Source organism: Talpa europaea (genome assembly GCF_964194135.1).
Source record: "Talpa europaea genome assembly, chromosome: 12".
In the NCBI taxonomy this organism is placed as follows: domain Eukaryota; kingdom Metazoa; phylum Chordata; class Mammalia; order Eulipotyphla; family Talpidae; genus Talpa; species Talpa europaea.
In genome coordinates, this window is record NC_140079.1 from 35,999,957 (window position 1) to 36,018,426 (window position 18,470).

Genomic DNA, 18,470 nt, shown 5'->3' on the forward strand with positions numbered 1-18,470 from the left:
TTCAACACCACTAATAATCAGGGAAAAGCAAATCAAAACTAAAGTAAGATCTCAAGTCACAAGTGAGAGTGGGCATCATCAAAATGACAAGTGATAATAAATGCTGGTGAGGATGTAGAGAAAAGGGAGACTTGTTCACAGTTGGTGGGAATGGAAACTGGTATAGGCACTATGGCACATGGTGAGCATCACTGACAATAGCCAAGACATGAAGACAATTTAAGTGCCCAGAAACAGATTAGTGGATACACAAGTTGTGATGTATTTATACAAAGGGATATCATTCAGTCATAAAACATATATAAATGTTCCCACTTGTGACAACATGGGTGGACCTTGAGTGCATTATGCTAAGTGAAATGAGTCAACAGAGAAAGATCTATACTCTATGTTTTCATGTACCATCATGCTAACCTTGTAAAGCTGCCCCTTCCACTTTACTTTTTATCCACTATATAAGTTTTCTGAGGATTCTGTAATAAATTACCACAAACTTCATGGTTTAAAACAACATAATAGTATTTTCTTATAATTCTGAAAGCCAGAACTCCAAAATGGGCCTCACTGAATTTAAATTCAGATGTCCACAGTAAAGGCAACAATAGGCCTATATTCTTCCTCGAGGCTCTAGGGTAAACCAGTTTCTATACCTTTGTGTTTTCTAAAAGCTACCTACATTTGTGGGCTCATGGCCTCTTTCTAATTTACCCACTTTAAATATCTTAAGCTTTACTATTTAAATTAACAAATTCACAGGTTTCTCAGATTAGGGTATTGTAATCTTTAGGGGAACCATAATTCAGTCTACCACGACTTCCATCTAAACAATCCTTTATCACCAGAGTAATTTTGTTTTTTCATAACTGCATTTACTTCTTAATAGCATCCAGTGATTTCTCAATAATCTTCAGGATAAAATCCAAAGGTTTTTGTTTGTTTTCTTCTTTTTAACAGAAATGACCCTTCTCAGTATTATTTTCCATGTTCATTCTTAATTTGTACCAGTGTTTAATTTGTATTCAGTGCTTTATTTCAGCCACACTGTCATCTCCTGCCCCTCCTCCCATGGTCCAGGTAAGAGGTAAGAGGGGTGGCATTGGAGCATCGTCATAATAAATAGAGAAAAGATGAGAGTTTCATGGTACATTAGGAAGTAGAGTTAACTTTACTCAGTAATGTCTTAATTATAGGATTGTTAGAACTGAGGGGTGTGAGAGGATATTAGGGGGAAAAATGTTGAACAAAGAAGGGGTTTTGGAGTGGAGGAAGATCTTGTGTTCAGTATAGGATATGCAGTTCAAATGGCTGTTAGGGTAAGAAAATTATTAACTCCAAGGACCTTCATGCAAAATTGAAGACCACCTTTTATGTCGATGGCTTAGTGTGCATTTTAATTATTTATATAGTTTAATTACACATTTTTTAAAATAAGATAAACATCTGACATTATAAAGAGGCACTGCTATCTAAAAATATTGTCCTGTAATGACTTATAGGTCTTCCTTTTTAGCTGTTCTGCACAATCTTGAAGACCACTGCAAAGAATGAATGATGAAATTATTTTTGATTTGCAGGGCAGTGCCAGGCATCTTGTCAGCTGTAAAAGACAGTTGGCCCACAATCTTTAGACATTAGTCTATTCAGTGCTTTTGATTTAATTCCAGGGGCAGGCTATGAATAGCTAACATGGTGAGATTTGTCTTTAGTTTGCTTGCAAAGCTTTATTTGATGCCTATTCATAAATTATACTTGCTGCATTACAGAATCTCATTATCCTTCATTAGAAAAAGCATACTAAATAGAAGTTAGTATTACATGTCAGGCACTGCCTGTGGGATGAAAGAGTTGTGAAAGCAATGGCATTGTAGTTTGCTAGTACAAAGAGGCAAGAAAATGCAGGATCTAATCCTCTTATCTTTGATATGTAGCAGAACTTAAGTCTTGTAGTATAAGGCCTCAGTCAGGTTAATGTCTGATTAATAGGTAAGAACAATTAGTAAACTCTTAAGTGAGGAAAAGTTTGTTATTTCCCTGTCCAGCCATGAGACTGTGGAAAGTACAGTGCTTGGTACATAACAAGTTATTGGTTAGTGGTCTTTAAGTGAATTTGAATAGCTGCTGAATTACTCTCATAAGTGAACTCAATTTCATTTGTTAATCAGAAGATTTAAAATCCTCATAAAGTATATTACATATTTGTTGCACAGAAAATTATCTGAGAATTGTAATGTTCATGAAGATTTCCATTCATATACATCCGCAATGTGCATAAACACACAATGATAAAGATTCAACAATGTTGGTAACTTTTCCTCAATTTAAATATATAATGTGCGAAAGGTACTTTAAGTTGACAAAGAAATAGAATACATAGTTCCTAACCTCAAATAGCTCACGGTGCACTAATGATGATAGAACAAATACAATGGGAAAAACTAATATAATATTCATCACAAATCTCAGGCACATTTATATCATTTTTAAGATGTACATACTATCTAGGATTTGATTACTAATATAAATCAAACCAATCTTTCTTTTTTTTTTTTTTTTTTTTTTTTTATAGAGGCATGCTTTATTTATTTGTTTGCTGGTTTGTTTGTTTGTTTGTTTTTACATGCACTGGGTACAGTCAGAAGCGCGGGAGGGTGAGAGAATTCACCAGAGCCAGAGCGGGGAGCAGAGCAGGCAGAAGGTCCGAAGTACACTGCTGAGGGGAGCAGCGGGCGGCAGGAGAGGTCTGCACGCCATGTGGGACCCTCCTCTGGTGGCCGGGGAGCAGCCGGGGATCGAACCGGCGCCGCAGAGGCCGCGCGCAGTTTCGCAACCCAGCGCTCAACCGCTGCGCCACCGGGGAGGCCCCAAACCAATCTTTCTAAGCAAATATTTTATTTTTCTAATATTTTTTTTAAGATTTATTTATTTATTTATACAAGAACCAGCGTACAGGCCAGATGCGTGGGAGGGTGAGAGGATTCAGAGCCAGAGCGGGGAACAGAACAGGCAGACTGACAAAATAAACTGCTGAGGATGTGGATGTGACAGGAGAGGTCTGCTGCACCATGTGGGACCCTTGCAGACCTGCCGGGATCCAAGTGGCACTGCATACGCTGTGGACAGCTTCACAGCGCTGCACTCAACCGCCTGCACCACCAGGGGAGTTCCTACACAAATATTTTAAAACAATATCTCAAAAACATTATGTAGATATAGGAGGACTTAGATTTTTGAGAAAATAGTTTAGAACATGTTTAGAAACAAGTAGAAGCTGATGATTCAGAAAACATAGGACTTTTAGCTACAGCTGTACACAACTCTGTAGCATAAGGCCTTCATGGACTTACCATCATTTTTAACTGTTAAGTCAAAGACCTACTTGCTACCAGATGTGCATAAAATATGGAATAGCAGGACAACTGAAATGCCTGTAAAAGAGATGAACAGAATTTTAAGATATAAATCCAATGGTCAAGACACTTTAAATTGCTATTCCATGTAGTGAGGTGGTGATGGAGGGCTGGGGAGGTGGCCATTGCTACAGAGTGTAAGGGAGCAGTGCAGTTACATATGGTGTTAGAGAGGTGATAGATTAAAGAGACTGATGGATCAACAGAGACAGATGAAGTAATATTCTTAGCTTTTTCTAGGACATTTGCTAAATAAGTAGAAAATTCTGATTGGAAGGGCAAAATATCATTTACTGAACTAAATGAAAAGAAAGTTCTTACAAACTCAAGAAAGGGTACCTGCACTCATTTTATTGTTGTAGACCTAGTAGTCTTTGAAGACAAAAGGTTTTGAACAATCTAACTAATTCAGAGAAATGAATGCAGAAAGAGGTGGCCAGATCAGATTTCCATAGGGAGCCACGATAAATGAAACAGACACAGAATCAATATGTTGAAAAGATGTCACTGTGATAGACTGATGTGGTTTGGTTATGAAATGCAATTAGGGGAAGACAGAAAAAATAGCGTGGGATCTCATTATTCCGAGCATGGTAAGAGAAAATTAACTTGATGTCAGAAAGGGAAGAAAAAAGATGACACACATTTGGCCTCCAAAACAGCTTTATTCTTTTTATGGAAAATGCTTCATTATTACATGTCATTTAAATATGATCATGGAAGAGGAAAAGAACAGGTAATTTGGGGATTTTATTTAAATATCTTCATTTAAAACACTACACTAGTCAATATTCTCTAGGGAAACAGAACCATCACCAAAACCTTTTTTGCAGGGTAATGAAGAAAACTTCAATGACATTAATAGATAAACAAAATATAGATTTTTTTCTCTAGTTATAGAACCTGATCTGTGACTTACTTGCATCATTTTTTCTGATGGCTTATGGAAGACAATATTGCAGTTCTTTATTTTTCCAGAGGGAGACTGAAAATGATGAGCTTTCTTTTTCTTTTAAAATATTTATTTATTTATACACATACAAGATCTGGGGTGTAGGCCAGAGGTATAAGGGGTGGTGGTGGTGAGAGGATTCACTAGAGACAGAGTGGGGAACAGATCAGGCAGATTTACTAAAATACACTGCTGAGGGGAGCAACTGGTGAGACCGAGGGTTCTGCTCCGCCATGTGTGTCACCTTCTTGGCTGAGGATCGAACTCAATCAAACTTGATCAAACTCATGCTGCAGTGGCTGCAGATAGCTTCATAGTGCTGAGACTTAACCACTTGCATCACTAGGAAGGCCCCTGGATGAACTTTCTATCTAGTAGAAGTAAAAGGCAGGAAATTGCCACAGGAGGCAGACTGAGCCACTCATGAAACCCCACTGCAGATGGAAAAAAAAAAAAGTTCCAACAGCTATTCCCTCATGGGTAATTACATATTTATATGAAAGAAAGTGATGTAACTCAATACAGAAAATGCATTCAAGTTATAATAGTTACAGAATCATACTGTCACTGATTGTAAGCAAAGAGGGATCACATTGAGAGGTACAAAAACACCATCCTTTGTGCCAGCTCTGAATAACTCTTCTTTATACAGCTAGATTATTCTATTACTGAACCAATATATACTAGGTCTATTTTTTTTCCAATTCCAATTAATTTACTTCAATATTTCCAATCTACAATTTTAGTTTCAGAAATATATATTTTATTTCTTTAAGTTGCTTATCCTGTGTGCCTTTTTCATAATATTGCTATACTTGCTATCCATTTGCATCACCCATGGTCAAATATTATAGTAACCAATAGGAAAATACTCACAGCAGCTGAAAAATAATATGGTGCTTCTGAATCCTAATTATGTTTAGAGTTTCTAAGAAAACAAATTGTTCAACTAAAGTCAACACTATCTAAGCTGTAATGCCAAATCAAAAAATGTCTTCATGAAAAAAATTAGTCATAAATGCATTTCTAAGAAAGCACTCTTGATGACCCTTGCTCTAAGTCTAACTTTAAATATGCATCAAGGTTGACATATGGCCAAAAAATAAGAATTCTTTTCCGTCAAGTTTTGCTGCCTCATTACCATTATTGGTAACTGTTATGGTGGGAAGGGAAGGGGGGAGGTTTGGGAGAAGAACAAAAATCCATAATAGCTTCACTTTAGGCTTTGCAGAAACCCACCTTTCATTCTTTTAAAGAAGTGGGAAACATTTTAATACACTATTCCAAATGACCGGGAATAGCTTCAACACTGCAGTGGTGATTGGAGGCAGACTTAATGTGCTGCACACAGAAGGCTTTGCAGTTCTGCCCGCCTTCCAGGCCATTGAATGTTCATTCCTTGTTTTGCCTCAGGGTGATCAATTGCTAAGGGAAATATCCTCCACTTTATCCATGAATGGGAATGATTCATGTCTGATTTTATGAATTTTTATTATATTCCATATAAAACTGGCAGACACCTATTGTACATTTCCAAATGGAAGGTGATTATTGAAAGTTTTTTCTCTCTGATTGGTTTTGGTTTAGAAGTCCCTGAATTCACATCTACATACCTAGTGGCCCACATGTCACAATTACAAATTAAATTAAAAAAATATTTCAGTAACATTGCATTATATAACATTATATGTTTCAAAAGGAAGTCAATGGAAATCTACACATTTATGTACATTAAGCTCAGTCTGATTCTGTCCACCATTACAACATAACTAAAATTTTTTAAACATTTATTTATTATTTATACAAGCACTGGGGTATAGTCCAGAGGCACGGGAGGGTGAGAGGATTCACCAGAGAGAGAGTAGGAAGCAGAACAGGCAGACTGATGAAATACACTGCAGAGGGGAGCAGCGGGCAAGACAGGAGAGGTCTGCCACACCATGTGGGTATCTCCTTGGCCAGCAGAGAATCAAACCGGCATTGCAGAGGGTGCACACAGCTTCACAGCACTGTGTTCAACCTGCTGTGTCACCGGGGAGGCCCCCATAACTAAAAATTTTAACACTGTTTTGTTAATACTTTTTATTTTCCCATTTCATAACGTGAAATGGCAAAGTAATTTAGAATAATATTAGCATAAGTCCTATAACTTAGTTCTGGAGGAAACTGTATGAGGATACTTTATCATCACTATGAATGAACTGGGAGACCAGCACAGGTCTGTGAGTACAACAATCCAGATTACTGTTTGAGATGTTCCACATGAAAAATTCTAAATAAAATATCTTTTTTTTTTCCTCCCACTTAGATGTGGTGGTAAGTTACTTTAAAAAAAAAAAATTGTTGGGCCTCCCCTGTGGCATAGCAGGTTGAGTGCAGCACTGTGAAGCTGTCTGCAGCCTCTGCAGTATGGGTTCGATGCCCAGCTGGCCAGGGACTACCCACATGGCACAGTAGACCTCTCCTGTCTTGCCCGCTGCCACCCTCAGCAGTGTATTTCGGTCCATCTGCCTGTTCTGCTCCCCGCTCTGTCTCTGATGAATCCCCTCAACTTCCCACACCTCTGGTCTGTGCACCAGTTCTTGTATAAAAATAAATATTAAAAAAAATAAATAAATAAATAAAAATATTTATTTAGTTATGCAACAAGAGCTGGGGTGTAGGCCCGAGGTGCAGAGGTGGAAGGTAAGAGGATCCACCAGAGACAGAGTGGGGAGCAAAACAGGTGGACCTACTGAAATACACTGCAGAGGGGAGCAGTGGGTGAGACAGGAGAGGTCCGCTATGCCATGTGGGTGACCTCCCTGGCCAGGGAACAAACTCCGCTGCAGTAGCTGTGGATTTTTCATAGTGCTGAAACTTAACCCCTTGAGCCACCAAGGAGGCCCCTGGAGGTAAGATACTTTTGATGGCTAATATAGGTCATAAGTAAACTATCAAGGATTATTATTTGAGATCGTTAAACTGTAAATCCCTATCCAATACTAATCTATTTGTTCAGTAAATATTTGCAATGCTAACTATTATGGTAGATTTACTTCAGAGCTGCTATAAAATCTAAAACTTCTTTCACTCTGGGCATGAAAGTATAGCCTCCAGCACTTGCATTCATTACAGGAAGCATCCTGTTTACAAATTGCTCCTGCTATAGAGAAAGGCTTAGGGTTTTCAAAAAGTTCAGTTTTATAACCAATTATTACCTTGGGTCATGCACACTATCGTGATTGTAGGCCAGATTCTTTTCTGCTTATTTTACCCAGTTTTGGATCCCCTGCTTCTACAAGGTTTCAGACACTTATTAAGCATTCTGTGAAAGTTCATTCAGTGAAGGAAGGTTATACATCCATGAAAACAGCATCATTTACATTCTGTCTTAAATGATGCAGGTGGTTAGTTAAGGGTCCTTCAGGCAAATGACTGCATCACAGCTATCCCTAGACTTAGAATTACAGACTTAGTATTGTTCCACTCAAGATCTAATGAAGTTTTGGGAGCAGAATGGGACTTTATTTCAATTTCAACACAAATAGATGTATACACATGGAAAACTACATTTTTCATATTAAAAACACATTTAGATTCTTTGGTTTTTAAAAATTATTATTAATGGATGTAGAAATCTACCATATGTACTTTGCCATCTATTGAGATGAGTATAGGCTTTTTATTTTAATTTACTAACCAGAAAAATTAGGTTTTCTTGAATATTTGAGCATCATTCCATCCTCTACTTGGTTATGGCTTATCATTCAATTGATAACTCATTGCATAGTATTTATTACAATTTGAATGAAAAAATGCTGTTATTTGAGTGAAATTTATTTCAACATATAAGCTCTTTAATTATGATATTATATCAGTCTCCATAAAAAAAAAAAGCGTTCATGAAGTAGGGAATAGAAGGTAGAGCTGGGCTCTTCCAAAAATGATTTAACCTCTCTAACAACCAGAAGAAAGCAAATTAATGCAAACATGAAGTGTCATAGTAATTAGTTTGGTAAAGAAAATGAAGCTCCCCCCAAACACACACACATGCCCCAAAATAAAATCAAAATAAAATCAGCTATTAAAGGAAAATTTTTCTATGGTGATGTTTTCATAGCTAATATTTATGGTACTTTTGATATGTTGCAAACATCATTCCAAATGCTTTGTACATATAACCTATTTAATCTGTACTGCAGCCCAGTAAAAGAGATATGTTTTTAATATTCATTGGATAGATGAGAAGCCGAAGATATGGGTATTGCCTGCAGAGCTCACAGAGCCATGGAAAGGAACGACTGTGCCTGGCCTCAGTAATGTTCTTTTCTGGACATTAGCTGAGCACAAGTCAACCATGTGGGCATGAAACCAATGCCAAAACCCCACATGCTTTAATCAGCATGACTCCCACAGTTACTGTACCTTCACCTCTTCCTGGCACTTGGTTTGTGCCAGAGTTTTGGAGTTGGCAAGAGAAAAGTGATGTCATGAAATGGAGACAGGGAAATTCGGAGTAATGAATGAGAAGCAAGGGCTTCAGAGATCAGCTTCAGCAGCATAGGTTTTTGGAGCAGAATGTATAGAAAAGGCCTCAAAAATGGCACTGCCTATGCATAATTATTACTTTCTAGATTATTATTATTATTAATATTTTCCCCCTAATTAGGATTATTCAGATCACTAAATCTAAAAATTTAGGTGTATTTCTTTGCACTTCACCTTTACCAATATTGAGTTACAGTTTTTGAAATTATATATAGTAAATGTTATTTTACATATTATGTTTACAACCCTGACGACATGGAGAATGAAAAATCTAGTCTTCTAATATAACATTTAATCAAATATAAGCAGTGTGATGGGACTTTCATAGAGCTTCATATTCCTGATTACATATACATATTGACTCCAGTAATATTTTTCTTAGTATGTAGTGATATTATATGGTCCCAATTTTGTGATGTTAAATAATGCTATAAAACGGATACACATCACTATATATGCCATATATAAGTCCTTTACACATAGACTAAGTGGCTATAAGGCCCAGATATTTTTTTTTATTTTATAATGTACTAAGTGAATGTAGGACTCTGGTATTACATGGAGGATATATTTCAAAATATTATACTTGATAGGGGTCAATATTTATACACACAAGCATAAAGATATTATTTTACCAGTTCTTTTCCTTTAAAAGACAGGCTCTATTTATACATCTCTATAATAAATATATGGGACTCCATTTACATTTTAAATCTTTATACTTTATATATGCCACTAAGACAACTTTAATTATTTTTTTTAAGATTGGTTTATTTTTGCATAGAAGAACTGGGATATAGGCCAGAAGTGCTGGGGGTGAGAGGATTCACCAAAGACAGAGTGGGGAGCGGAATAGACAGATCCACCGAAATACACTGCTGAGGGGAGCAGCGGGTGAGACAGGAGTGGTCTGTTGTGCCATATGTGGGTGAGTTCCCAGGCTGGGTTCAAATGCAGATGGTAGCAGAGATAGTGCTGCGACTCAATCCCCAGGCCACCAGGGAGGCCAAAAACAACTTTAATTCTTATCTTACCTCACATTGAACATTTTCAAGAATTTAGAAAGCAGTAATTGTTACAAAATTTACCTTGGTAACATAGTTCATCTTACCTCACTTGTAATCAATGTTTCATAGATAAAACTTGGTTTAGAATATCTCTAAAGTTCATATCAAATATAAAGTTGCATCTTTTTAAATTAAGTCTGATAATTTATATGCCAATCCTTACATATCACACATGCACATATACACACAATATTCACATTACACTGATAGCCCCCTGTTACAGTGAGCTATTGCTATGTAACAAAACATAACACAATAGTGTAGTTTGGGCAAGATTCAGGGTTGTGGGGATGACTGTTTCACATCATTTGCTCAGGTGGCTGTTGGTATTACCCTTCTGTACCTTTAGGGAAGAGCAGTCTAGTGAACTCCCATCTCCATCCTAAAGCACACACAAAATTCTTCTCAAAAAAAAATGGGGTTATAGAAAAAAGAAATTTACATTTGACACTTATAGATTTGCATGAATATAGGATGAAAGAATATTTAGAAAGAAGAAAAGATCTAAAGGTTGTAGAAATTATCAAGGCCACTTAGAAAATCAAAAGACTGCAGGGGCTAGAAATAAACACAGCTCAATTCAGAAGTCTACCTATTTGCCTACAGAATACTTATAGAAATTGAGCATCTATAAGTGAAACGACCAGTTACTTCTGAATTAACATAATGAAACCCACGAATAATTTCCCTTTGAATTTCTGTATCCAGCAGTTGAAAGCAGATCGATCTAAATTTATTTCAAATCCTAAGAGAAATACATCATTAAAAAATATGTGAAAGAGATCAGCTTAGCTGTCATTTCCTGTGGCATTAACTTGGAAAACAGTTCATTTCCATATACCTTTTTTAACCCTGTAGATATTTTAGATATTTAACTTTAATACATGTTAAAACACTACATCCTGTAATACAGTTTTTTCATTTTACATGGACGAAGGCTTTAATACATAGACGAACAAACAGCAAAAAAAAACACAGCGTTGAATTGGCATTTCACCTCCAGGAAAATATTTAAATTCAGTTTTCAATTAGGCAGCTAATTATACAATGAGGCCAGTCTAACAGCAAGCCTTTTTCAGACTAAGGCTGGTTGGGTTCTGTTAACTCTGTTAATCTATCATACTATATCTCATTTTGGCTCTCTGGCACTTAAGATAATGTTGCAGAAAAGAATATGAACTGTTTGCCTTCAGCTTAAATACCGAGTCACTGGGTTAGTCCAATGAATAGCCACACACAGCATGATTCATTATCTTGTGATTGTTAACATTTTTTTTTTTTTTTAACAAACCTCAAGACTTTGTTGCTCTATGATTAGTAACTCTTCAAAGGCATTTTTCCCAGCCTTCCATAAAGGCTGTTTACAGCAACACAACATGATTCTGGGAAATAAGGTAAATCTTATTTGCATGATTTAGCCATGAAGTTTTTGACTACCTAGTGAGTATTAAGTTTTGTCCTGAGGGATATGTAAATTATATTTATCACACTCAAGAGCTGAAAATTGAAGATACTACAAATCCACATGATAGTGGAGAACAATAAGCAAGCTTTGAATTGAACAGTAAGATAATGTATGTAATAAATATAAATTTTAAAGGCCAGTGATAAATGTGAGGATATTTCAAAATTTCTGAGAGATTAAGAGATTTGAATGAGATCCCACACGATACACAAACTTTGGAAAGGAGAAGCACATGTAGAAAGCATCATAGGCATAAGCAGGATTCCTTTGCATTGATTTAAAGAGAAAAAATTATTTGAAATAATAGATAATGATTAAAAGACTATTTATTTATATTTTAAAATTTATGATTTAAATATTTGTTCAAAGCAAAGAAAAACAAGTTAAAAAATAAAACTGCAGATTCTCAAGTTATTTAGAGTTTAGTTTAAATTAATGTTCATAATTTTTTAATTTAATTTAACCAGGATTTATTGAACACCTATCAAATGCCAAGATGCAAGTTATAAGAATAAATAAATAGGTGATATTTCCTTTTATTAATAAACAGACTTCTCAGGGAGAGATGGCTTAGGGCTCGAAGGATACGTTCAATTTTGAACGCATCATATGTCAGTTATCTTGGCAAAGTTCAAGTAGAAAAAATGAGTTGAAAATCAGATCTACACATTGAGATTGGGATGGAGGTCAAGACCAGGAAATTGTGGGAAGAGATGAGATCGCCAGTGGGTTATGAGAATATTTCTAAATGCCTGTAGACCTGGATCTGAATGAAAGAAGAAAGGATTAAGATAGAAGCAGTCAAAGCAGAGATTCATAATGCAAATATGTGCCTATAAACTATCATCATATGGCCAAAGTATGTAGAAAATGAATATTTTCATTATCTGTTTACTTCATGACTAAAAACATCATAGTAGAATGTAATAGATTGAGTGGAGGGTAGAACTGGGGCATCGTTGTATTGTACTGAATTGTGTCATTGCATTGTGCTGTACTGTAATATTCCTGTAGTGTGTTAAGTTGTGTTGAAATTATTATTAGGAGTGAAATTAGGGCACCTGGCTAATAAGAGGATACCCATGAAAAAGATATAAGGTCTGCAGATAACATCTTAGGCCAGAGATCACAAATGTCAGAATTAGTCTTGACATATGAAAGCAGAAAATTGTAGGATTTCTTTTACATATTTGAACTCACTAATGATAAACATGAGACAGTCTAACATTTTCTGAATCCCTACATTCAACTATATTATTCTTGCTTGCTGATAGTCCCTTCAAAAATTTAGGTGAAGTGCTTGCTAGTTACTTTGCCATTTGGCAACTGATCATTCAAAATCATCAATCTAATTTTTTATTTAAATTTTTTATATAAGTGTGTACATACACACATACAAACACATCATTCTCTTTCCAACAGAATGAGCCCTGGTAGATTTAGCAGCTTGGATGTTGGGGAGCCTCTACCTTTCCTCCCTATTCTCTGAGCTCCACCTTGACTTGAACTGAGGAGAAAAATATTTATCCTTTGGCTTGACCTGTGGCAAAGGCTAAGTTCTCTCCCAGTTTGTCCAAATATTGTCCCAACCCATGTTATTATTAAGTCCACACTTTCATCTTCCATCCATGATTTCCAAGTCTAGGACCTAAAGGCAAGTTTGGCATTAACTTTGGGCCATTTGAAAACCATAACAAAGAGGGAATGTTATTTCTTTCCTCACTATTCTCTACATGTTCTCTTCTTTGCACACTCTCTCCCCAGGCCTTTTTTGTGACCTATTTCAGCAACAAAAGTCAAATTATCAATAAAATGTCCAAAGGTCAAATGCATTTTCTACCTGGTAACAACATGTTAACATACTGTTTTTGTAGGATTCCACATTTTACATATGATTACTCTGTGTCTGTTCTCTATTTGGTGAGGGAAACCATATACTTTGCCTCTTCATATAGAAGTGAAGGGAGTAGCTTTTAAAGAATACTGCACCCTATGAAAAGACCACACATATCTCTCCTCAGTTTTCTAATTTTATTAGCTAGGTTGGGAGAGGTGATAGTTATAGGATGGTTTCTCCAATGGCAACCTGAGTAAGCTCTACTGAAGACAGCCCATACAACAGTGGATAGGTCTCTGAAGGTAGATGGGGGCTTCTTTGGGCCTTGTGCTTTGGGCCTGAACACTAGCTTTAAGAGAGCAGAAAAATTCAACTCAGAAAATAACATGACTTTACATGGGGATGAGTAAAGATATAGATTTTGAGGAGGAAGGAAGAAATCAAGGGAGTAGGTATGTAATCCATTTTGTTTCTGTAGGGAGCAAAAGCCAATGTTACACTGGAGATAGAGATAGACATTTAACTTTTTAAAGTAAAAATTTGTACTTTTACTACAAAATGGGGAAAGGTGAAATTTAAAATTAATACTATACACTTTAAGGATCCATCTGTTTTGAGAAGTCATACTCTCAACTCCAGTAAGCATATTCATATAGTTTTCTTTACTAGCATAGGTTTAGTGTCTGGGTTTGGTTCTTATTAGAAACTCTGAAGAACAGGTGTTGCTGAAGGCCATGGGGACCACAGGCATCAAAGGAAACTGGGGAGTATGTTTCAAATCATTCACCTCTTTGTTAACCTCCTTGAGTCAGATGCTTAGAAAACAAATCTTGAGAACTAGTTGTTGTAAAAAATTGAACATAACTTAAAATCAAGAAGAGAGTTTTGTGTTAATCCAGTGTCCTCAAATTGAAAAGGAGAAGAGCTGTAGGAGAGATATAAGCACACCCAGAACTATGAAAAGGGGGACAAACAAAGGTAAATGTGTAAGCAAGTAACAGGGAGTTAATTCAGGAGAAAAGTGAAAAGTAGTTCCATGAACCAGCAAATGGGGACGCATGAGAAACCCTAAATAAAACATTTCTTATTGTTTCTATCAGATATGTTGGGTTTGAACCACCCATCAAACATCCAGGTGGATATTTCCTGTTGGATATAGGAATCCAAACTTTAGGGAAAGGTTGAGTTTGGATTTGGGAATACATAGGCATAACAATTAAAAATTGAGAGTAGCTGAGATTTTCCAAAGAAACTATATGAGCAGAAAGATCAATGGGTAAATAATGAAAAAATAATTCTTTTTATTTTACCAGTATAGCTGCATTTAATCATGTTATTAAAATCAACATAAAACAATTTGATTAACAGTAATATTACTTTTCTTCCAGAAATTCCCCCTAATCACAGGAGTACAAATACTACAGTATGCACAGATTTATTATTTTTTATCTCTTTGTATGTACTGTCTTTTATGAGAATTTTTCTATACAAGAATAATAAGAGGATAGTTTGGTGACTGACACAGATGCCTGAGATTCTAAGAATCAAACAGCTGAGTAATTTTAATGGCAACTACTTCTCACCAACCAATAGCAAATATTTGCTGAGTACTTACAAGGTGACAGGTACAGTAAGCACCCAAGAAAACAGAGAAGAAATTTGTTCTGAATCTCACTATTACAAGCCCCAATGCTCAAGGCAATCTTCAGTTCATTGGAAAAAATAATTCTTAAGGAGGTTGGAAGGAGTAGAGGAGGGGAAGAAGACTTGATGGAATCTTAAGAAAAAAAGAGCAAACAGGAGAGGCAAGAATCAAGACAGAGAAAGTACAGATTTTTAAAAGTATTTAACGATTGCAGTACTTTTGAAAAATAATGTATAAGCTTATTAAATTTAAAGTATGCAATCTGTTGCCTTAGCTTTTAATTTTCCAAACTAATTTCTTTTTCCTTGCTATATAAATCTTAAAAATCATCATTTATGATAAACATTTAAATATTTAAAAATTAAACATAAACTATGTCAGTTTTAAGAGCTTTCAAAGTATCTTAAATATGAGCTTAACATTTTGAATATAAAATCAGAGAGCTACAGAAAGTTGAGATAGACCTGCAAAGGAGAAATTATTTGTACCTTAAGCTTAAATTTTAAGATTATGGGACTTAGATCCTCTATCTAATGAAATGTCTTCCTTCTGACAAGGTAAATGAATTGGAAGGGCAAATTTACTTTTGTAATCCATTTATAACATACACAAAACTTACATTATCCTGAAGGCTCTAACCTGTCTCATGCACATACATCACTTCAGAGTGTACTAAAATATTCTAGTCCTGCCCTTCACTATGTTGATTGTTTCCTGGCTCTGAGCCTCACAGGGATCTACTGACCTCCCCCTATAACCTGAGTCTTTCTGTGATAAAGTGAACGTTAAAAAAAAGGTATTTTGGTCTCTCTGAAGTTGCTCATGTTCATCCTTTAAAGTGCTCTCTTCATGAGCAATATTCTATCATTCAAGTTATTTGTTTGGATTTGCTTCTGCCCCACACAGATGTCTATGATAGCAGGGTTACCCATATCAGCTCTCCTTCAGCATCCCCTCCACTCAAATCCCTACCACAGATAGGTGGAGTTGGCTTGTCCCCTCTCCAGTGAGGTAACATAACTGGGGTTATTTAAATTGTTCTGACCTTTGGAATATAGAGGATGGAAGGGATGGACTTTTAATTAAGCACGACCTTAGAAGAATCTTCTATCAAAGCACTATAATTTTATCTTTAATTCTCTCTGGCTAAAAAGTCCTCAGTTAAAAATAAATTAAACTCAATAATTTTATTCACCTAATAATTAAGTTAACTCATCTAGTTCTTAACAATTCCATGAAGTAGTACTATCACTTGTACTCAGTCCTTAGATGTGGTGATGGAGTCACTGAGGCCCAAAGTCATGGAGTTGGTAATAGTGTCAGGACTCAGGACATGGTCTTTTTTCCAGCATGATATGCTGTCTCCTGTACAACAAATCTGAACGAGGATGAAGAGAGTAGAAGAGACTAATGTCTTAAGTCACGTCTTTATACATTTACATAGCCCTGCCCATTTATGCTCATAATCTTGTGTTAGGAAAAATCTAAATTCCCTCCCACAACTCTGAGCCACTGGGAGAATATAAAGAATAAACTATTAGTCTTAATTCTCAATATTGTGACTATTCTGTGTCGTTATTAGATTTTTTTAATACTTAATTTTTGTTTAGGTAACTAATTTACAATAGTGTATAAATTTTAGGGGTACAGTTTCACCTTTCTTCAAATGTGGGGTTATTCTGTTTTTCTTGGTCATTTTAAGAATTTTATTGCAAAGCTGAATGGGCCTTGAAGCAAACCAGAGAGATTTCCTCTTAGATGAAGATCTTCTATTAAAAACTCTTGTTGAGATGAGTGACAGCATCAGAAATTGTGTTTCTCAGAGATTTACCTGACAGTAGTTTATGAGATGTGTTGAAATGAGGAGATAAGGGTTTCAAAAATAGCATGCTCATTTATGACTGATGGACACTGTTATCAAAATCCCTTCTCTCCAAAACAAAAAGGCTGTTTATAGAAACTTCTTAGAATTTGCCTTGATAACTCCAAGTAATATCTGTCTGGATAAGAAAAAAAATGTGACTAGTTAATGCCGCTGACTTATTTAACTAATACCACTCAATCGGGAAACTTACCTAATAAATAAAGCCTTGCGGAATTTTTAGTGTTTGATATGCTTCTAGCTCAACTTCTATCTGGGCATAAAAAAAATGTGGGATAACATTATTCACAGATTTAATCTAGCCTGAAACCCTGTTATGTCTTTGATCTATGCATTTGCATTCTCTGACAAAAGTGCAATAAAGAATATTGCAAAGACTCACAAAAGACCATAATGACTGAAGACAGTCCTTGGTAAGAAGTTACTGTCCTTAGAAGAATGCAGAACCGCAAATCCATAGTGACATGGGATGTACCATACAGCCTCTCTATGAATAACAGTAACACAATAGTTAGTTTATGCAAACTGACTCAATGACACTATAGCAAACTGGTAGTTTTTATAACTGACAATGTTGAGTCTTTTATGCATTTAACATTTATTTAACGCATCTCTTCCAACTATAAAATTGCAGTATTTCCCCTTATTGTTGGTTCCTGAAAGTGATAGGAGGGCTATTTAACAAACACACTTCTTTACAACTTATGAAATAACTTCTTATGATTGCAATAGAAAGAAAGCCTTTGGAAAAAATTTTCCCCTCTTTGCACAGACTGCTGCCAAGAGGAAATGAATAGTGTCTTTGAGATATTCACAAACATCCGGTGCGGATGGGGAAGCTCAGTTAGAGAGCCAGGATTTATTCTATTTTCTGTATTTGAACTGACTCTCTGCTATAGTATCTGACTGCTGCACCAGCTGTTGGAATATTTCTCCTCCCCTTCCTTCTTTCTCCCTGCTATGCTCTGGCTTGTTTCTTATTCTGGAACCTGGGGATATTAAGGTGTGAAACATGACCAGAACCCTCAGTTGCCATCCCTGGTTCAGCACAAGGGGAGCAGTGGAGCACAGTGGAGCAGATCAGAAATAAGAATATGCTTCCCCAAAGGTCTTCTCTACTAGTAAGTACTCATGTTCCCCCAGAAAAACTCAGGTGAGACTAACAATTATCTTCTGCAATGTCCTCCAGCTAAGTGGAAAACTTTGTTCACCCTTTAGAAAAGTCCGGCCATTTGATAAAGTATAATATATTTTGTTTCACCAGACCCCACTCCGGTCATCTCCTGGCACACACAGAGTGAAAAAGAATGAACCTGTCTGCATCATGCATTCCCTCACCGGATAGATGTGACATACAACCTACAAGAGCTTTGTATGCTGTGCTAATTACCCCAATACACTTCTCTAAGAATACAAACATTCAAATGTGATTGTGCTCACATTTGTTTTCCAACTTAATATATGTGTAATGAACAATCCCCATCAAGTTTCCATAATGACAGTCATTCTATTTATCTCCAGTGCACCTCCAGTCTCACATATCATTAGAAAATAATGATGTTCCCTGTGCTTGCTCTGCAGCTCCGGGGGCACTCTCCACTTATTCTAAGCCAAGCTAATCCTTAAGATTTAGCTGAATTCCCTTTTCTCCTTTCCAACTGAGTTGCTGGTTTATTTTCCAATGA